At 34.2% G+C, this 23,267-nt stretch overlaps 1 pseudogene; it reads right to left on the bottom strand.

Annotated features, from left to right (window-relative positions):
* Window positions 1–18,674: 18,674 nt before the first annotated feature.
* Window positions 18,675–22,748, bottom strand: LOC149201555 (acyl-coenzyme A thioesterase 2, chloroplastic-like; annotated as a pseudogene).
* Window positions 22,749–23,267: the final 519 nt, after the last annotated feature.

Raw genomic sequence — 23,267 nt, 5'->3', positions numbered from 1 at the left:
TTTGCTACCGATCCAAGCTGGGCAATCTATTCTACTACCATATGTTATAGTTGGATACAAACTGAACAAGTGTATAGCCCTGTTCAGGTAAAATTTTGGCTAGCATAGTCAACAAAAACAAGTTTGTGATCAAATCAAATCTCAAGATAGGAGCCCCTTCTCCAAATTGTTGAATGTGATTTTCAGTTGAGAGGGCGTAGGTTAAAATGCACACCCTGCACTCTTCTTGACTGGTCCAAGTTCTAGCATGGCTTGGGGATTAAAATCACTACCATGAACAAGTGGGAAAATGGACATTCCTTTTATCATATCGATATGGCAAGCATTTTTCACAATTGAAAGGCAAGAGATCTCCCAAACAGCTCCACAGGAGGAAATCATCAAATCTGCTATGTATGCATAGCCGACGGTAGGCACCATCTCCACCAAGGTAAAGACAACTATCTATTATCTAATGGATGAGGAGGACACATACGTAAAGAAACCTTTCATCACTGATCAACAACCAACTAACAAATCACATAGCATATCAATATCTCTCCAACAACATAATTTATTGATGATAATCAGAAAATCATGAACCAGTTACTTTTGTCAAAATACATTTGTCCATGTACATGGAATATATTACATTTGTCCATTAATTTGTCTCCCATACAAAAAACTGTAATGATTGCATGTTGGGGAATAATAGGTTCTTCTTTAGTGAAAGAACCATGCTATGATAGACCCCAGAAAAATGATAACAACAACCCATTCACACAATGGGGATTTATATTGATGGTGATCAATGATTTCTGTTGCAGTGGATGGTGATCCTATGTCATATTTGGCATCTACATATGTTCTTAAAAATGCCCTGGACATTATATCAGTGGACATCTTTTCAATATCTGCAGAGTGATTGATGGTAAAATGTTGAAATTGAAAACTCCAATTTAGTGCTTCCTTATGAAGAGGTTTTAAATTGTCCTTTCGAACCCGATAGATGCCTTTCATCTGATTACATATCAACTCCGAGTTGGTGAAGACTTCAATATCATTGACATCATGTTGTTTTGCCTCTTTTAACCCTTCAACAAGGGCAATGTAATATGCCTCATTGTTTGTCGTCATTCCAGGCACTTCTCTCTTTCCATAAAATAAATGATTTGTTGCCATATTGTAAAGGATGAATTTAATAACTGCTCGACCTGGATTTGGAAAGCAAGACACTTCAATGCATAAATGCCACTTTTGCACCATTTTTTACACTTCAAAAACCTGAAAAACAAATAACAATAAATTCATGTTAAACAAGTAGACATGAATTATAAGTTTCAGTGGTGTTCTTAAACATATGTAGCATAAACAACACATGATGTTAACAGAAATTAGAAGGTTAATAGCCATTCCAGAGTACATATAATTAAAGGCATACATCACAGAAAAATCGGCACGACACCGTGCAAAGCACTTCGAGGTCGATTATAGTGCCTGTGCGAGGCGGCCGTAAGTTGATTGATTCCGATCAGATTAAGTTACAGCAAAATCTTTAAGATGTTTAAAATGATCAGTAAAAATACAGACAATGTTCAACTAGTTCCTATTTTCTAATTCCTATGTCTTCAAAATCAATAAAAAAATCTGATAAAAACACATATGGTAAATTTCTAATTCTTGTATCTGAACTAACAGGAAGGTTCAAACACTGGCAAAATAAAGAAATAAGAGGAAAAAGATAAATGATCCCTTAAATCTAGCCTTTACACAGATTTTCCCCAAAATCCAAAGCTTTATGGGAATCAATGACATAATAGTCACTACAATCTTCTTTTCAATAAATTCTGTTTGGATTGGCATCAGGAATGGATCCTATTTGTAGCCATTGTACTTGAAGATTGATAAAGGTGGACCATTGTACCTTTGGACAACAGCCCGGATGGCAATTGTGAGGATACCCCTGATCTCATTGAGGAAATGCGAATGGAAAAGATTTTGTACTCAGAGTTTGAGAAAAATAGTATTGATCACTTCTTAAATGCACCATCCACTAAAGACATGGTTTTTAACCATTGGCAAGATGACGATGACAAAGTTGAAACCATAATCTGGCAAGTGACAATTATGACCATGATAACGGAAAATGTGGTGTTGCGCTTAGGATAGACTTAGGCCATGAAATACAACAGCCGGGAGTGAGGCATTCCAAAGAAATAATGCAGCCAAAACTAAATGTTAAATCAATGGAAGATGTGTAAAAGAGCAAGACAGAGGATGCAGAAAACAATGATACATATGCAGCTGGTGGCACTGTTGATGTCAACAATGTCAATGGTGCTGTTGGGCAGAGGAAGTGATGAGTTTCCTGAGGCAGCGGATGGAGTTTTACAGTCACCCATTGATACAACTAATGATAGTCTAGGTCAGTGCCTACAATTTTGACAGGGTAGCAAATCTTCCAACAAAATGGAGCTGTCACCAAAGAGGAGGGTCCAGATCATTTCCTGATTAGGTATGCTTGTAATGTCATGAATAATCTCAGCCTTGTAAAACAAAATTTATCCACTCAAGAAGTCCTGCAGACCAGGAATGTAGAAGAGGAAGGTTGCAAGGAAAACGAAATTTTACCTTCTGTGAAATGGACATTAACTATGTCAACTTGCAGTGTTTCTCAGAGTCAAAAGAAACTTTTGAAAGGGATGATAAGCAGATAAAAATGCATGGCTGGACTGTATGTCAATTGTGTAAATTTAGGCATTGTAAACAGAAGTATGGTCTGGACAATATGACAGGAAAAATGCCACTGGTTGATGGTAAATATTTTATGCAAAGGTTCCTTTCAAACCTTGGCCCACACCGAGCTGCACAAACATGTCTCAGTATGACTGGTGGGCTATCTTTCAAGCTTATTTTCAGCCCAGCACCAAAGAAGAAGCCAACCAGCAGGCATCAAAATTTTTACATTCTTCTGTTTTGGGAGATGAAGACCATGGATAAAGAACACTGCACCTTGGAGGTTTTGAGGTTGCTACATTGGAAGATGGATTGCATTTTGTATGGATCTATTGTTTGGGAGAAAATGAAGTCTTTAAGTTTCCATGGGAAGATATGGCTAGGAGCAATGATCCAAATATTGTTTAGGAGAAGACATTGCCAAGGTTGCAAAGAAATATGTTGGAATTATATGAGAAAGTATTGGAAAATACTAGCAAGCATAAACTTGAACCTAAAAAAACCAAAAAATAAAAATAAAAAACTGGCAACTTGAAAAACTTAGAAGAAGTTGGAAATATCAAAAGAGAGATCTGAGATATTCGCAACATTTCTTAGGAGAGGAAAACATATCATAAATAGTAGCACTTAGGTCAATCATTCCCTTTACCCTTTTAAAGATCAGGCAATGATAATGAAATTTCATCCTCTTAGGGAACATGGTGTTTTGGTATTCAATTGCTAGATTAAATTGCATTTTCAAAGAAACCGAATTTGCTAAACTAGCAAAAAATGCTGAAAAAATGGGTAACAGCTATAGCTCCTAAAGGAGTTGCAAATATCAGATCTTGCTCACGATGGTTATAGTTGGAATAGAAAGCAAAAAAATAAGCTTTTCTAAGAGGCTGTTACATCCAACAGCTTTTAAAAATCATAGCACTGAGAAACTTACTGTACTCAACTACAGAGACCTCTTCCATGAAGTACTCAACTACCTGTGCTATTTGTACTAATCCATTCACCTTTTGGCCATGGCTTTAGTATTTTTTTCAATAAAAATTTATTAGTGAGGCGCACAACAAAAGCAGCCCATACATGGAATTTAGCCTAGACCTCCTACATGAACTTCAGAGTGTTTAATTGCTTGCGCTAGTCCACCCACTTTTTCCCTGTAACTTTTGTATTTTTTTCTATAAAAATTTAGTCTGGACAATCCAATGAGGCACACAACAAAGGCATCCAATCCACAGAATTTAGCCCAGAACTCCTCCTTGAATCAGAGTGCTCAACTACCCACGCACAGAATTTAGCCCAGGGCTCCTGCCTGAATCAGAGTGCTCAACTACCCACATTTTGGCCAGAACTTATTGACCTATAGCTTCAGGGATTTCTATGTTAAATCCACAAAGCATTTGGTTGAAATGTTCTGAGAATCAAACCGAGACTAACTGTAATCAACTCCGACCACTGTACCATTAAACTATTGAAGCTGAATGACTGGATTGAATCTGAATGGCTGTTTTTCGTTTTGTGTCAAGGAAGGCTGTTGATGCTAGTAATTGTTGTGTGCAGGTAAAGTAGCAGATGGGAATAGTCCACAAAAGCCGAAGTTCAAATCACAACAGGGGTATGGGCTTCACGAGTTAGTTACCTGCGAAGAGTACGTGGCCGAAGGAGTTCGCAGAGGATCAGAGATTGCCGAAAACCACAATGGCTGCAGTAGAATGGCTCCAGAGTAAGGGTAGGGGAGCACAGCGCGCGGGTGTTGAATTCGAATGGAGGCATGAATGGAGGCATGAATGCGCGCGGGAGTACGTGGCGAATTACTCCCCGATCGGCCAGCGCATTCCCTTGTGCAGGAAGGATGTCAGGCGATCGGCGATCGGTCAGGGAATGTCAGGGCGGACTGGGAGGTTGGCGGAGAACGGGAGGAGCGATGGTGGCGGAAGAGGGGGAGATTTCCAGCAGCCGGAGCCGGACGATTTTCCGGCCGGTGCCGGAAAAGGGTCCATTCTACTGCCTCCGTAGACTATTCCTGTAATTCTAAAACTAATGGATTTTATTGTATTTCTACTTAATTCTATTGGTTAAATCTCAAATTCTTTTGTAAGTCGATTGGTTATTAAATCAACAAAATGGTGAATAAATTATAGATTGTAAATTAATTAATGAAATTTGAATAAGACATCAATAAGAGAAATGGTCATTTTTATTAATATAAGATTATAAAAATATAAAAGATAAATTATTATAGAATAATTATTTAAAATATTTTATAAGAATTATAATTAAAAATATTAAAAATAAAAATATAAACCAATTATAATAATAAAAATTATCATAAATAGAATTCAACCTCTCATAATATTAATTAAAATAATTAGTGATAGAAATGTATCATAATTAAATGACAACTTATTATAATGTTCAAACCAACCATTTGAATCAATTTGAATTTGTTCACTAATTTATATATCCAAAGTCAAAATATTGATTTGATATTATTTAGATATTATTTAATGTATATTAACAATGTAGATTCATTACAATTCTGATATATCAATGTTGAGATGGAACCAATTTTTTTTTAAGAAATAAATGTATTTTATATTACAATGTCAAATTATATATATATATATATATATATATATATATATATATATATATATATATATATACTTTCAGATGCATTCTTTTTAATATGTTTGATAGGTTTGAAGTTAACATGGACCTATTGTTTTTTCCTATATATTAAATTCCATAGTCATTTTGAGTAACACATCAAGATGTGTGTGTATACCATGCACCAACTCCAAGCTGAGAAACATGATAAGATGTGTCTCTCTAACATGCATTAACTCTATGTTGATCATGAAATAGAATTTTTGGGAGATACAATTTTCACTTTTTAATTTGCATTTTTTTTTTTGTATAAATATATTCAAAGTCTTGATAATACCCTCTTTAGGACAATCAGATGGTAAAAAATACAAAACTTAAACTTTCAATTCAAACAAATCCTTATTAAATTTCCTATAAAAATAATCCTATATATATATATAGAAAATGGCCAAAACTTAGAATATCTAGAATACAAAAAATGTTTCAATTATAAAAATTAGCTTCTACATAAGTGGCACTGATTGGAAAATAATAAGCTTTCTCTTTCTCTTTCTCTCTCTCTCACACACATATATAAAAAAATATTGTAATATTTTACTTAATTGTAAATATTGAAATATTTTGTTTATAATTTACATTAAAAAATTTATTATTTTTAATACCTTTTAAATGTAGTATATCATATTTATATTTTGAAGAGGCATATTCGTTAACATGGATAATTAAATATTTTATTTATGAATGGTTTTAGAAGATTGATTAATAACACATTTTCCTCACATAAAATATTGTGTTTGTTATTATTATTTTTCTAAATCACAAGTCAACTCTATATTAAGCAAAAAAGAAATTATACATTTCCTCGATATTAGATTGTAATATTAAGTTGTAATTGTGTGAGCACATAAGAATTCAAAATTAAATTATTGATGTTTCATAATATTCTTAATTTAAAAATATCAATTAGATGTTAGTATATATCATTTAATATCAATTATGTGCATTTATTGACTAAAGCACCACTTAGGGTGACTAATATCAGGTACCTAATCAACAATTTGTTGAATAAAGTGTAACTATGTTCAACCTTCATAAATGTAATTTCGATACTTGCATTTAAAAAAGAAAATAAATATTATTTTTGTTATTCATATCAATGAGTTTCTTTCTCATTGAAATAGTTTTAGCACATGTTAAAGTGCTACAGGAAAGTCAAAGAGTCAAAAGAAATTTTGAAGACCTTAAGAGCATGTTACACCATGTATGTTTATGTATTAGAGTTAGAGATATCCCTCCAAGAAAAGTCACAAGTCCTCTCCATGCAAAGACATCACCAAAGAAGCTAATCCGAAGAGAAAAAGACAAGTGGAACTAAAGTATCCAAGTTGGCCTCAAGTGAGCCTAAAGGAGGGACAAACCTCTATATATAAAGGTTTTCCAATCCTCTGACAAAAAGACTCAATCACCTCTGAAATCAGCGAGAAGGAAGATGAGTTAAGGGTGAAGGGAAAGAGAAGAAAAGAAGCGTCTAGTGCAATGAAGAAAGAGCAAGAAACAACGAGCCTTGGAAGTCTGCTCTAAGGGTGAACTATTGTGACACGTGCCAGAAAAGGAGGGCTATCTACGGTGATTACAACAGCACTATCATAGTCACATATCTCTCATTGTTTGAGCTATAAACTTAGGCCTATAAGGCCTCCCATTAAAAAGAGGAAGAGACTCCCTCAAGTAAAGAAGGAAGGAGAAAAATCCATAAGGTAACCCCTCACACGTGCGAAGAAACTAGGGCTACAGTGTTGTCTTATCAAGTCCGCAAATACACATCAAGAAGGAGCTCGGTTGGCCAAGAGAAGAAACGTATCCTCATAGGTGAAGGACCTCATTAAGGATCAAATATAAGTATCTCTTCTATAGCTAGCATAAAAAGGACTATCACCAGTTGACAAAAGAAGAACGAAGTGTCAGAAGAAGGAGGATGAATTTTGGGCGGAAAAAGTGTCGAAATAAGGATGGATTTGACTTGTCCTTGGAGGATATTCTTCTCAAGGGTCTAGGGTTTGGCATTGATCAATAGAATCTTCAATAAGAGAAATTTACAATAGGTTTTTCCTCTCTAAGAGAGAAAGGTTTTTCCCTGGGAGAGAGCCAATATCTTGTGTTCTTGTTTCTTGTGTTTTGGTAGCCGTTTGATGAAGTATACAGACATACAATAATAATAAGAGTAGAATATAAATCTAACAAGAAAATTGTAAAAGTTCTTCACAAATTGTTATCAAGTTTAGAAGAATCATAATATCTCTAATTTCTCTAGATTCTTCAACATGGAATCAAAGCTAAGGTGACACATCAAGGAAAGGGCATGCCAAGAACGCTCATAAGGTGACACATCAAGGAAGGACATCTTAATAACATCTACAAGATTAAAGCTTCAAGCCAAGAAGTTTAAAATACAACAAGGAAAAGAAGGTCTACCATGTACTATCCATCAAGGAAGACTACTAAGCAAGAAGAGAAGCTTTCATATAAAGGCACCTACAAGAAAATCCATCCAAAGAAGGGTCTACACCAAATTACATCATCTACAAAGGAAAAATCACTACAAGTCAAGCCTCACTCTCCAAGAATATCTCATAATCAAGAAAGTCTATTTGAAGGAAGCAATTTGAATATCATCAAGATCCAAGAAGGCAAGACATCAAGTCTTCAAGAATAAATCAAGACTACTACATCACAAAATCTATCAAGTAACTATATATGTCTTCTCCTGAACATACATCAATGTCTTTTTTCAAGGAAAGCAACAAATTGGTTTGGACTACTAACTTCCTTGCATGGAAGAAGATGATTGATTTACTTCTCAAGGAGAATGAACTTCTAGGCCTCATCAAATGGACTACCACTATCCCTGCTAAGGAACAAACTGAAGCCTTAGTCAAGTACAATAAGGATGAGACAAGAGCTAAAAGGATTCTAATAGAATCTATCAAGGAATCTCTCATTCCTTATGTCTCCAAATTTGAAACATCAAAAGAAATCTATGATAAAGTAATAGAGAAATTATCGCTAAGCACAATTGGAGAAGTGATATCTCTATGTAATGATTTGTACAAGATGAGATATCAAAGGAGGGAATAGCTCCCTACTTCATGAATATCTCTGAGATGAGAGATCAACCTCAATAACTAGGAGAAGTAATTTCAGACAAAGAAATGACAATTGTAGTACTCAATGCTCTACCAGAGGATTGGGGAAACTTCACATCAAACATATATGCCAAGAAGGAATCTACCCCACTAAGTGAACTATGGTCTCTATGAAAAATTGAGGAGACTAGACTCAAAGACAAGGATTATGTGGGATGAAAAGAATAAGCATTTTCTACCATGGACAAGAGAAAAGGAAAATTTGGCAAATTTTGTCCATGAAGAAAAAGCAATATAGATATGTCAAAATTCCAATGCTTTGGCTATCAAGAATATGGAAACTACTAAAGGGATTGTCCCAAACATAAGAAGGACAAAAATAACAAGAGAAAAATGGGAGAAGATCACATAACTCAAGAAGTGTAAGAAGAAGATAAGAAGCAGAAGAAGGAAGATCCTCTAGACCTCTACTATGACTAAGTCAACTTATTTACATGTCTTATTTAAAAATTTTCAGTAGTATAGGATCATATAGAAATAGGATAAAATGCATGGTTTAAATATATCTTCTAGAATATAGGAGAATGATGTAGATATAGCTCAATATATTCATATATATATATATATATATATATATATATATATATATATATATATATATATATATATATATATATATATATATATATATATAAGGATCTCATCCATGATGAAATAAAATGATCATGATTAAAAAATCTTAGAAAGCCTTCATCATCAAAAGGAAGAAATATTTGAAGGATGAGGGTCTTCGAGATCCTCTAACAGAATCTTCAAAAGGAAGTTCATAAACAAGAGAAAATTTCTCAATGGGAGTTCCATTCATGGGATTCAAGAAAGGATGATATGCTAGCAAGAAAAGACTCCACCAATCAAGAAGGACCAACAAACAAGAAGCCGAGATGATCAAGAGCAGAATCAAGATGAGGTATGTATGCGTCAAAGTTTATTCATGTCATCATATGTATTATCGAATCATGGGGATAGTTCTAAAACATGATCAAGTATAAAAGGATATCTTTCACCAATGACATGCTCGAAACCATGTATTACAATCCAATGAAGGTCAACATGAAGAAGTGTCCTCATAAAGAGAAAGAGGTGGTTGACTAAGCATACATGAAGAAAGAAATGAAGAAAGAAATCAAACATATGAAGAACACCATGGGCACAAAGAATCATTATCTAACAAGATCCATTAAATACATCTCTCGAAAGAAGGCATGAGAACTCTGACAAATTTAGAAAAATATCAAAGGACCATTGACACCCATGAAGCACTTTCAAATATTAAGATGCAGATAATAGATTCAAGTTTACAAAGATGTCATGATGGAGATCCATCCAGGAAAGCACCATTTGATGTTGAAGCAATATCATGATCAAGTCATGAAGGTCTACTAGATCAAAGTATGGAAACAAGAAAATACAACTAAGCATCCATATGATAAATATTTTGAAGTATATAAAAGGAGTAAGAAAATGATGAAATATCCTGACATGTATCAAGAAGGCCACTTTCCACAAAGGAAGAAATGACATCACAAATTAGGAAGGAAAGTGATTGATGGCTGATGCCCTACAAAAAGAATAATTTCAAACAAAGACTTCATGACATTAAAGAAAGAAAGAGATCCAACAACTGAAGGTCCCATGAAGAAGAAGTTACTGATAAATAGAGAAGTCCCTAGATAAGAGGGAGTTCTGAAAAGTTCCTAATTACAAATGAGCTTGGTCAAGTTCCCGGTGAGAGGAAACTTGGGCATATCTTCCCAAATTAAGAGGAAGAGATAGACACAACATTATTTCCTTTAGTTTGGAAGAAAGAATGGAGGATTGGGTAATCATTTGGAATCTCATGCTCTTTGAGTATGTGTAGGACATCCAAGGTAAGAGTATGCAAGAGGACTGATATTCTTTGAGGGTTGGGAACCCAAGAAAGAATATTCCTAGAAGGTCATACTCAGTGAATACCTGGTTGGGTATGTACCTTGAGAGACAATGATAAAAATGTTCGTATGTCATTGGTCTCACAAACATTGTTCTCTGGCCTTATGAGAGATAGAGCTATTAGTCAAGGCCTTTTTATAAATAATGTTGGTTACTCTCATACTATAAAAGATGGATTACGAATTTGGTTTCTCTTATGTGAATTCTTTAAGATTGAAAAATAGCCAAACGCCTTATAATGATTTATGAATACCTCCATAGTTTAGAGGAAGTGTTGAACAAAGTGTAACTAGATTCGGTCTTCATAAATGTAATTTTGATATTTTCATTTATTAATGAAAAGAAATATTATTATTTTTATTTATCTCAATGAGGTTCTTGCTCATTGAAATAGGTCTAACACATGTCAAAGTGATATAGGAAAGTCAAAGAGTCAAAATCAATATTGAAGACACTTAAGACCATGTTACACCATGTATATTTGTGTATTAGACTCAAAGATATCCGTACAAGCAAAGTAAGAAGTCTTGTCCATGCAACTACATCACCAAAGAAGATAATCCCAAGAAGAAAAGACAAGTCAGCCTAAAGTCTCCAAGTCAACCTGAGGTCGGCCTAAAGGAGGGACATACCTCTATATATAGAGGCTATCTGCTCCTCCAACGACAAGACACAATCACCTCCGAAATCAGTGAGAAGGAATACAAGTTAAGTGTGAAGGGAAAGCAAATAAAAGAAGCCTCTAGTGCAGTGAAGAAAGAGAAAGAAACAACGAGCCTTGGAAGCATGTTCTAAGGGTGAACTATAGTCCCACGTGTGAGAAAAGGAGGGATATCTGTGGTCATTACAACAACACTTTCATAGTAAAATATCTCTCATTATTTGAGCTAGAAACTTAAGCCTATAAGGCCTCCCACTAAAGCAAGGAAGAGACTCTCTCAAGCAAAGAAGGAAGGAGAAGAATACATAAGGTAACCCCTCACACGTGCAAAGAAACTAGGGCTGCAGTGTTGTCATATCATGTTTACAACTACACATTAGGAAGGAGCTCGATTGGACGAGAGAAGGAAGGTATCCTCATAGGTGAAGGAACTCACTAAGGATCAAATATAAGTATCTCTTCTAGAGCTAGCATAATAAGGACTATCACCAGTTGCCGGAAGCAGAATGAATAGTCCGAGGAAGGAGGACGAAGTGCCGGGAAACGAAGTGTCGAAGAAAGGAAGGAATTGACTTGTGGTTGGAGGATATTCTTGTCAAGGGTCTAGGGTTTGACATTCATCAATAGAATATTCAATAAGATAATTTTACAAAAGGGTTTTCCTCTCTACAAGAGAAAGGTTTTTCCCTAGCAGAGAGCCAATATCTTGTGTTCTTGTGTTTTTGTGGCAGTTTGATGAAGTAAACATGCATATAATAATAATAAGAGAAGAAGATCAAGCTAAAAAGAAAATTTTAAAAGTGCTTCACAATTTTTTATGAAGTTCAGAAGAATCCTAATATCTCTAATTTCCCTAGATTCTTCAACACAATCCCCATCAAAGACTTAGAGTTTGTTAAGTATTCTCTCTCCCCATCAATTTCATGATCAATTAGGAAATTTCCTCCTATATAGTTTGAGCAGTGTCGACCCATTACCTTTGATTTGAGTTCTCTGTCCTTTTCTAGATGTGAGAACCACCATATTCCCAAAAGTAAGATACCCACCACTTGCTTCAAGCACATTGATGTGATATTACAATTGGAGATTCACCAAGTGACAAGGGACTTGTAGGGGTGAGAGTTTCATGAACAAATAGAGACAAAAAGGGGGAGGGCTAAGAACAAAGTCAAGTGGGAGATATAAAGGGAGTAATCAAAGGGGGTTTGATACAATAAGAGAAAATTATTTAAGAGACATACAAGGAGGGGGGTTACTGTAATGATTCAAAATATGGTTCAATGATACAACATGAAAATGGGCTAAAGACTAAGGTTGAAATCGTACTAAGAACACGTAGAACAAAGGTAGATAGTTCATGAGGACACACTAAGGAGAGAGTAAAACAAAATCAAAATAAGCTTAGTACAACATTATGGGGATACTTTCCCTTAGAGAAATTAGTTGAGGTAGGAAACCATTACACCTCTTCAGACTCCAAAAATTACTAGAACAAAATAAAGGGTAATGATCTAGAGGGGAATTACCACCAAGAGTGAGTTGAGCACAGGTTGCAATTTTTTGAAGTTGTGGAGAGTATATTAGCAGATTATAAAATAAGGAATCCAAGACAGAGTAATGTACAAAATACCTAGAGAGGATGATTGGAGTAACAAGAGTAATGAGAAACAATAGAACCATGGAAACCAATAATATGCCTTTCTATCAGCCTAATCAAGTTGATAAATCTCTCTCTATTTGGTGCAACATCTCTCTACTTACCATGAGTTTCTACTTCAATTCAAAATGAATATTTTGCATAGGTGATTTAACATGAACTAGATATTACCACCAGTAATGACTTCCTATGTCTACAAATAATTGAATTGATACTTGGCCCATGATTAAACAAAATAATAAACACAATCCTATAATGGAGTTATGGCTAAATTATACCCATAGAGCATGTGGCCACATCCTTTCCCTAGATGTTTGATGCCCAAAAACCTAACTCACATGTTGGGGCTCTAACACTCCATTTAAAATATTAAAATCATTATTATTAATTACTTTTAATTATAAAGTTAATATAAAAACATAGTAATAATTTTTTGTACTAAAACATTTAATTAATTATTATTGTTAAGAAGAAGTAATTGTGATGCATTTATTAATATTTATTGTAAATTGAAAAAATAGAAAATCAATAATCACACATTAAAATAATTGACATGTTCTTACATGTAACTTTGTTATTAACCTTCCACATGTGTTCAAGTTGACTAATATTTCTAAATTTCATTGGAATATCTTAATTGTAATTGAACAAACAGAGATTTCGTAGTCCCTTCTTCTTAAAATAAAATATAGATACCTGGGAACAACCACATCTCAACCAAAATAAGTGTTCTAAAAAAACCCAACAATCTCACACCACCTTCTTCTTGTTCATGGAAAAATTTCAACCTCATTTTCTATATTCAAATATTCAATGAAAATGTGTATAAAATGTATAAATACATGACAAAGTCTCTTCAAATATTCAATCATAATATGAAATGTATAAATGAATGAAAAAGTCTCTCCTAATATTCAATCATAATATGAAATGTATTAATGCATGCCAAAATCTCTCCAACTATTCAATTGTAATAGCTACTTTAATATAAAAAAAAAAATTAACAAACTAAACTAAGATTATCACTAAATTGCGAATTGTTGTGACCTTAGTCTCTTGTGATACGTCAAACTCTACAACATCATTGCATTGCATTTTTCCAAGCCACAAATAAGATACAATCTCAATTCATGGAATTAAGAGACTACCCAGCTCATAACCTACGAATCACAGATTTTTACAGTGATTTACTTTCTAATTTGCTATACTTTTATATAGATTAGAGATAAAATGTTTAAAATGAGTTAAATATGAAATGACTTGTTCCGATTTATTCCAAACATTCAACATCAAGATGCTCAAGGACATGACGAGCTTCCTCTTCTGTTATAGGTAGAACTTTGTGAACCTTTAATCCACCTTCCAGAGCATCAAGGTGTATTGTGAATGTGAAATAAAAAGTATTGGATACTTGGTCAAAACTGCATATGGAGATGTATGAATCTCATATTACTTTGAATCAATCAAACCAAAGACACATGTTTGAAGGAGGATTTATAATCACAAACTTTAACCAATGAATAAGGCTAGACTCCAACTCTGAAACATACCTCCACTTTCTCTCCCGTGGAGTACTACTAATTAATTAAAGTATGGAAACAAGAAAATACAACTAAACATCCGCATGGTAAATATTCTGAAGTATATAAAAGGAGTAACCAGATGACGAAATATCCTGACATGTATCAAGAAGGCCACTTTCCATGAAGGAAGAAATGACATGACAAACTAGGAAGGAAAGTGATCGATGACCGATGCCCTACAAAAAGAAGAAGTTCAAACAAATACTTCATGACATCAAAGAAATAAAGAGATCCAGTAGCTCAAGGACCCATGAAGAAGAAGTTGTTGATAAATGGACAAGTCCCTAGCTAAGAGGGAGTTCTAACAAGTTCCTAATTACAAAGGAGCTTGGTCAAGTTCTTGGTTAGAGGAAACTTGGGCATATTTTCCTCAATTAAGAGGAAGAGATAGACACAACATTATTGTCTTCACTTTGGAAGAAAGAATGGAGGATTGGGTAATCATATAGCATCTGATTCTCTTTGACGATGTGTAGGGCATCCAAGATAAGAGTGGGCAAGAGGACCGTTATTCTTTGAGGGTTGGGAACCCAGGATAAGAATAGTCCTAGAAGGTCACACTCAGTGAACACCCGACTGGGTATGTACCTTAGCAGAAAATGATAAAAGTGTCTATATATCATTCGTCTCACCAAAATTTTTCTCTGATCTTATGAGAGATATAACTATTAGTGAAGGCCTTGCTATAAACAATTTTGGTTACTATGATGCTATAATAGATGGATTGCCAATCTCGTTTCTCTTATGTGAATTTTTCAAGTTAAAAATATCCAAATGACTTGTAATGATTTACGAATACCTGTAATTTTGATATTTGTATTTATTCAAGAAAATAAATATTAATTTTGTTATTTATATCAATGAGTTTCTTTCTCATTGAAATATGTAGAGCACATGTCAAAGTGATATAGGAAAGTGAAAGAGTCAAAATAAATATTGAAGGCCCTTAAGGGCATGTTACACCATGTATATTTATGTATTAGAGTCAAATATATCCCTAAAAGCAAAGTCACAAGTGCTCTCCATACAACGATGTCACCAAAGAAGCTAATCTAAAGAAGAAAAGACAAGTTGACCTAAAGTCTCCGAGTCGACCTCAAGTCATCCTAAAGGAGGGACATACCTCTATATATAGAGGCTTTCCACTCCTCCAATGAAAAGACACAATCACCTCTAAAATTAGTGAGAAGGAGGACGAGTTAAGGGTGAAGGGAAAGCAAAGAAAGGAAGCCTTTAGTGCAGTGAAGAAAGATGAAGAAACACCGAGCCTTGGAAGTCTATTCTACGGTTGAACTACAGTCACATGTGTGAGAAAAGGAGGGCTATCTACGATCATTACAACAACACTATCACAATCACATATCTCTCATTGTTTTTGCTAGAAACTTAGGCCTATAAGTCCTCCCACTAAAGCGAGGAAGAGACTCTCTCAAGAAAATAACGAAGGAGAAAAATACATAAGGTAACCCCTCACACGTGCGAAGAAACTAGGGCTGCAGTATTGTCATATCAAGTTTGCAACTACACATCAAGAAGGAGCTCGATTGGACAAGAGAAGGAAGGTATCCTCATAGGTGAAGGAACTCACTAAGGATCAGAGATAAGTATATCTTCTAGAGCAAGCATAATAAGGACTATCACTAGTTTCCAGAAGAAGAATGAAGTGCCGGAAGAAGGAGGATGAAGTGCCAGGAAACGAAGAGTCGGAGAAAGGAAGGACTTGACTTGTGCTTGGAGGATATTCTTGGCAAGGGTCTAGGGTTTGACTTTCATCAATAGAAGATTCAATAAGAGAAATTTACGAAAGGGTTTTCCTCTCTAAGAGAGAAAGGTTTTTCCCTAGCAGAGAGCCAATATCTTGTGTTCTTGTTTCTTGTGTTTTGGTAGCAGTTTGATGAAGTAAACATGCATACAATAATAATAAGAGAAGAAGATCAAGCTAACAAGAAAATTTTAAAAGTGCTTCACAAATTGTTATCAAGTTTAGAAGAATCCTAATATCTCTAGTTGCCCTAGATTCTTCAACACAATCCCCATCAACAACTTAGAGCTTCTTAAGCATTCTCTCTCCCCATCAATTTGATGATCAATTGGGAAATTTCCTCCTAGATAGTCTGAGAAATGTTGACCCATAACCTTTGAGTTGAGTTCTCTACCCTTTGCTAGATATGAGAGCCCCCATATTCCCAAAAGTAAGCTACCCTCACTTGCTTCAAGCACATTGATGTGACATTACAATTGGAGATTCACCAAGTGACAAAAGACTTGTAGGGGTGAGAGTTTCATGAACAAATAGAGACAAAGATGGGAAGGGCTAAGAACAAAGTCAAGTGTGAGATAGAAAGAGAGTAATCAAAGGGGGTGTGAAACAATGAGAGAAAATTCTTTAAGGGACAGACAAGGAGGGGGGTTACTGTAATGATTCAAACTCTGTTTCACTGATATAACCTGAAAATGGACCAAAGACCAAGGTTGAAACCTTACTAAGAACATGTAGAATAGAGTTAGCTAGTTCATGAGGACACACTAAGGATAGATTAAAATAGAATCGAAATAAGCGTAGTACAACATTATGGAGAGAATTTCCCTTTGAGAAATTAGTTGAGGTAGGAAACCATTACACCTCTTTAGATTCCAAAAAACTACTAGAACAAAATAAAGGGTAATTATCTAGAGCAAAATTCCTACCCAGAGTGATTTGAGAATAGGTTGCAATTTTTTGAATTTGTGGAGAGTAAATGAGTAGATTATAAAATAAGGAACCCAAGAAATAGTAATGTACACGATACGTGGAGAGGATGATTGGAGTAACAAGTGTAATGAGAAAAAATAGAACCATGCAAACCAATAATATGCCTTTCTATCAACCCAACCATGTTGATAAATCCCTCTATGTGTGGTGCAACATCCCTCTACTTACCATGAGTTTCTACTTGAGTTCAAAATGAATATTTTGCATAGGAGATTTAACATGAACTAGACATTACCACCTGCAATGACTTCTCGTGTCTACAAATTATTGAATTGATAATTGGCCCACGATTAAACAAAAGTTTCTACTTGAGTTCAAAATGAATATTTTGCATAGGAGATTTAACATGAACTAGATTTTACCACGAGCAATGACTTCTAGTGTCTACAAATTATTGAATTGATAATTGGCCCATGATTAAACAAAATAATAATCACAATCCTGTAATGGAGTTATGGCTAAATTATACCCAGAAACTGTGTGGTCACATCCTTGTCCCTAGATGTTTGATGGCCATAAACCTAACTCACATGTTGGGGCTGTAACATTCCATTTAAAATAATAAAATTATTATTATTAATTATTTTTAATTATAAAGTTAATATAAAAATAGAATAATAATTTTTTTTAATATAACATTTAATTAATTATTATCGTTAAGAAGATAGAGTGGTCAGAAAATTTTATCAATATTTATTGTAAATTGAAAAAATTAAAAATAGATAATCAGGCATTAAAATAGTTACCCTTTTCTTACATTGACGTCTTCTTACATGTCAATCTCTTATTACCCTTCTACATGTGTTCAACTTGACTAATCTTTCCAAATTTCATGAGAAACTCTTAATTGTAATTGAACAAACAAAGATTTCATAGTCCCTTCCTCCTAAAATAATATATATATGGAAACAACCACATCTCAGGGAAAATATTTCATGAGAATCTCTTAATTGTAATTGAACACACAAAGATTTCATAGTCCCTTCCTCCTAAAATAATATATATATGGAAACAACCACATCTCAGGGAAAATAACTTGTTTTAAAAAAACCTCAACAATCTTACACCACCTACTTCTTATTCATGAACAAATTTCAAAATCATTTTCTATATTCGATCAATTATGTATATATGAAATGTATAAATACATGACAAAATCTCTCTCAATATTCAATCATAATATCAAATGTATAAATAAACGACAAAGTATCTCCAAATATTTAATCATAATAAGAAATATATTACAGCATGCGAAAATCTCTCCAAATATTCCATCATAATAGCTATTTTAATATAAAAAAAATATCATAACAAACTAAACTAAGCTTATTACTAAATTGCTGTGACCTTAGTCTCTTGTGATACGTCAAACTCTACATCATCATTGCATTGCGTTTTGCCGATCCACACAAATAAGTTGCAGTCTCAATTCATGGAATTAAGAGACTACCTGGCTCATAACCTATGAATCACCGATTTTTCCAGTCATTTATTTTCTAATTTGCTATACTTTTATGTAGATTAGAGATAAAATGTTTAAAAATGAGTTAAAGATGAAATGACTTGTTCCGATTTAGTCCAAACATTCAGCATCAAGACGCTCAAGGACACGACGAGCTTCCTCTTCTGTTACGGGCAGAACTTTGCGAATCTTTAATCCACCTTCCAGAGCATCAGGGTGTAACGCCACATATGGAGATGCATGAATCTCATCTTACATAAAGCAAGCATCAAGCAAACCAATGACACACATGTTTGAAGGAGCATTTTTAATCGCAAATTTTAACCAATGAAGAAGACTAGACTCCAACTCTGAAACAGACCTCCGCTTTCTCTCCCATGGAGAACTGCACATTTCACGTTTTCAACTACGACTTACCTCGATACTTCTTAGTTCTGGTCTGGTCACATGTGCAACAACTTCAATACTTGTGAGCGGTCGCATTGGGTCATCTAGTTGTGTGAATAAAACACAGGATTTGAAACAAAGGAAGTCCCCAACATGTACCTACAATCAATCAATAAGTTTTTTAACCTCAGTTCATTTGAGTCCTATTGTTCACTGAATATGCATTTATTTTAATTTATAGTGGCATTGAGTAATGTACCTTTTATATTTTTATTATATATAAATCATTATTTCATTATCAATTATGGCAATATATTATCTTATTAGCGTTATTTTCATTATCAATGCTGGGAATATTTTAGAATGATATTTTAGAATCAATTCTGGGAATATGAATTAGATGTGAGGATATTCTTTTCAACTTAATTTTATTAAAATATTCTCAAAATGGACCATCCAATTGAATTCAAAGATTTGAGACTTAAATTAAGTTACTTGTGGCTTCATGTCATTTTACCGAGGCTTTGTGAATCTACTACCCTTGATTTTCTTGGAAAACAAGTAGCTTTATTTGTGAATTCACTACATGTTGCTTAACATGTCATTTTGCTGACGATTTGCGAATTTACTACTCTCGATTTTCTTGGAAACCAAGTAGCTTTATTTGTAAATTTACTACTATTGAAACTGTGGAGTTTGTTTTTATTAACCTGGACTAGATAGCATATCTACAAAATAGGTTATCAGGTCATCCTTATCATCTTAATAGTAGATTCCAGAATATTTTGACAAGTTTTCTTAAAATATCTTATCATCTTAATAGTTAATCTTGCTCATCATTTTTCTAAAACGTATCATATTTCTAAAATGTGTCAAAATCTACGATATCAGATTTATAGTTAAACTAGTAAACCAGAGAACTATTACGAAATTAAACGGACCAAACTCAACTGATGAGATCGGGGAGTTAAAATATCTATTTGCAGGAAGTGTTAGTCACTGGTCTCAGAAAATCAACGCGATCAACTTTCAGAAAGCAAGGAGCGCGACCAACAAAAGCATAACACGTAGAAAATGCCAACTCAAAGGCACGATGCATCAGAAACCCTCCCAAGATTCGTCCATGTAAGTTGCGTTGTTGTGGCTGGCAAACGAGTGCATTTACAAGCCTTGTGTCTTTTATCAGTATGCTGTTCCTGTCTGCTAAAGCAGCAGGCATGTCACACAACACACGACCTTCTCTCAACAAAGCTTGTACTCTCTCGCCATCGCCATCGCCATCACCATCACCATGCAACCTGTTGCTTTCCTCAAACTCCTTTCCACGTCTTTGTCTTTCTTTCTTCCCTCTCACGTCTCTTGCTTCACCTTCCGCCAGGAGTGCCTTTTCTGTGTCTGTTTGTGGTACAAGTCGGTTAACAGGGGTTGATTTTCCAGTTTTCAAGTCTCGTGACACAAACGTAAAGTTTGTAATTAGAGCAACAGAGTCCCCACTTCCAGAGCCCCCTGCGGAAAAGGCCCAAGAAAAAATCTCATGGGAGCTTCTTCAATTACAGAACAACATTCGAAAAGTAAATGGCAGTGACGGAAAATAGTGAGGCATTGTTGTATAAATACCTCCAGATAGCTCAGTTATGACCATTTGAATCTCAATTGATGAGCGGCCAACCCAAGTAACAACGCCAACAACTTTGAGGTCAGTATCCACACGGATTGGCTTCTTCAACACCATCTTGTCAAGAGACGCCGTAACAATGGTCTCGGTGTGTCGTCATAATCGGAGCAGTGCTGCAAAAAATAAACCATTAAGAATATAGTGTCATTTTTTCTGACTTGACTCTAAAATCTGCATCTGCAAGTTTGATCAATCTAAAACAAAACAATCTAAAATCTGCATGTGCAAGGTTGATCAATCTAAACCAATAGATAAAAATTCTTTTTTCATAGCAACTTTGATCAATCTAAACAATTATATATATATATATATATATATATATATATTTATTAGAAAGAAAAAAACTACCAATTTTTTATTAATAAAAGTTGTTAGATAGTTTATAAAAGAATTGTTAGATACTTTATAGGTCTCATATGTTGTAGTGCATTCAGAAATATAGTGTTGGAAAGAGAAATAGTGTTCAAACAATATCGATACATCGATACATCAGTGTAGAAATAAGGGAAATAAGGGAAAACATGTAACAGAAAGAGATGAAAAACGTTGCAGAGTCATGGTGAAGCAAAAAAATCTGATAAGTCCAAAAATGTAAAATGCCCTGTCTCTTGTCCCGTTGAACTCCCAGATGCCAACAATATATATAACTTCAATCAATGAAGTAAAATCTATTATATATATATATATATTTATGAGGAATTTATATAAAAAATACATGCAATATATTTCAAATTTAAATTTAAGTAGCCTTGGAGTGTAATTTTTTGGAATATTTTTTTGATTTATTTTCCAATTTAATTGGTCTAAAATCTGACAAGGATACATTGAAATCACAATTTTTACAGGTGAATTTTTCACAATAATTTTTTTTTTGAAGGTTTTTAGAATATTGAGCCCATATATGCAGTCAAAACACTATTTTCAACAACACATTTTATTTGACCACAATTTTTCCACCAAATCCCAACCAGAAATTCAACAAAATCTCAAAAAAAAAAAACAAAAAATTAACTTCAAAATTACACCCTAAAATTTATTAAATAAAATGAAATTAAATATTTATTAAATTAAATTATATATAGAATCTCTATTGTTTATTATTATTTATTTATTAAATTTGATTATAGATATATAGACACCCACGTTACATTGTATATTCATATATTTGTTCATAAGAGCTGGCATTCAAAGATGATTGATGTATATTATATTAATATATACACTAACAACAAATAATATATTTGTTTAAGGAATTATGCATGGATCAGCTTCCAAAGAATATGGATGTTTACTTTGTTTTGTTTTATATATAAAGAAAAATTGAATAGATGACTAAGATATATGTTAAAAAATGGGATCATTGTCACATATCTATCAACACCTCACAGTAGAGCTATGCTCCTGGGTTTCCCGGATGCGTCATTGGAATGGGGCGGCATTGTATATCAGCAACCACCATTGTATATCAGTAAATATAAATGAAAAAATCAATGATTTTCTGCTACAAGCTATTATATGGAAGACGCTATGGTCTCTACTTGAGGTGAAGAGCATAAATTAAAAGTAGAATCAGATACGTCCCAAATCTCTCTGAGATTTTAAAAGTAGAACCAGATAAATCGAATAACTACACAAATAAAATATAAATTACCTTGAGAGCAATGGTGTCCGCTAAGGCATATAAATCCTCCAAAAACTTACCGATCCTGACCTCATTGTAGGGATCCCTGTATTGCTCTCGCAGTATTGGATCGGAGGAGAAGTTGTAGAGTATGCTTATGCGGCTCTGACTCGGACTTTTGGTTTTGGGCTGTGACTGTGGGGATCTGAGAGAAAAATTTAACACATGCTTTTCCAATATGCTGCGTCTGACCTGCCAGAGAGCATTTGTGACAGCCGAGATGTAGAGACGCGGCCACAGGCTAAGGGGCTTACGGAGGGTCTCCCCAGCGTCTATTGCAGAGGATTCCTCGAGAGGAGAAGCTACAGAGAAAATGGTGGCCAATGATAAGAGGCGGAGCACAGTGGCACTCTATGAAGTTACTATGGTGATACAATGAGGGAGGCAATGAATGAGGGAGGCGACTCGGAAATGGCAGCCCAAAATACTCACTTTGATTCATCGTCCAGGTTGGCGTTTTACAGGCGTCTGTAGATTCTTCCAGATGATATACTGCATTTTATGTACAGTGTGGATCACGCCTAAGCTTATCGCACGGAACGGTTCACGGTTCATGTTATTGTTTTGGTATCGTTTTTTATTTGTAGGTGATGTTCTGGTTCATGATATCGTTTTTTAATTAAGTTCATGTTCATTTAAAATAAAATAATATTTGTTCCTTGCGACGAAAGAGAGGTTTGGATATAAAAAGAGTTAATGGTTGTATGGATGAATGGTCACCAAAATAGAATACATATGCTGTTGTTTTCATCAATTGTCAGATTAGGTTATTTTTCTGGTAGGGCATGAATTGCCATGACTTGTATCTATCAATTGAGAGGTTATTATTATAAGATTTAATTAAATAGATAATGATTTTGCTGTAATATTTTTAAAATAAGAGTTATTTAGTGGTATGTTATTGCTTCTTTATACAAGTGAGTGATGTGCATATAGTTTTGTGGTTAAAACAATTATGAAA

Source organism: Pinus tabuliformis, chromosome 2_1 (assembly GCF_031772625.1).
Source record: "Pinus tabuliformis cultivar Carrire ecotype Pingquan chromosome 2_1, CPIR1, whole genome shotgun sequence".
In the NCBI taxonomy this organism is placed as follows: domain Eukaryota; kingdom Viridiplantae; phylum Streptophyta; class Pinopsida; order Pinales; family Pinaceae; genus Pinus; species Pinus tabuliformis.
This window is presented reverse-complemented; position numbering and strand designations above follow the sequence as displayed.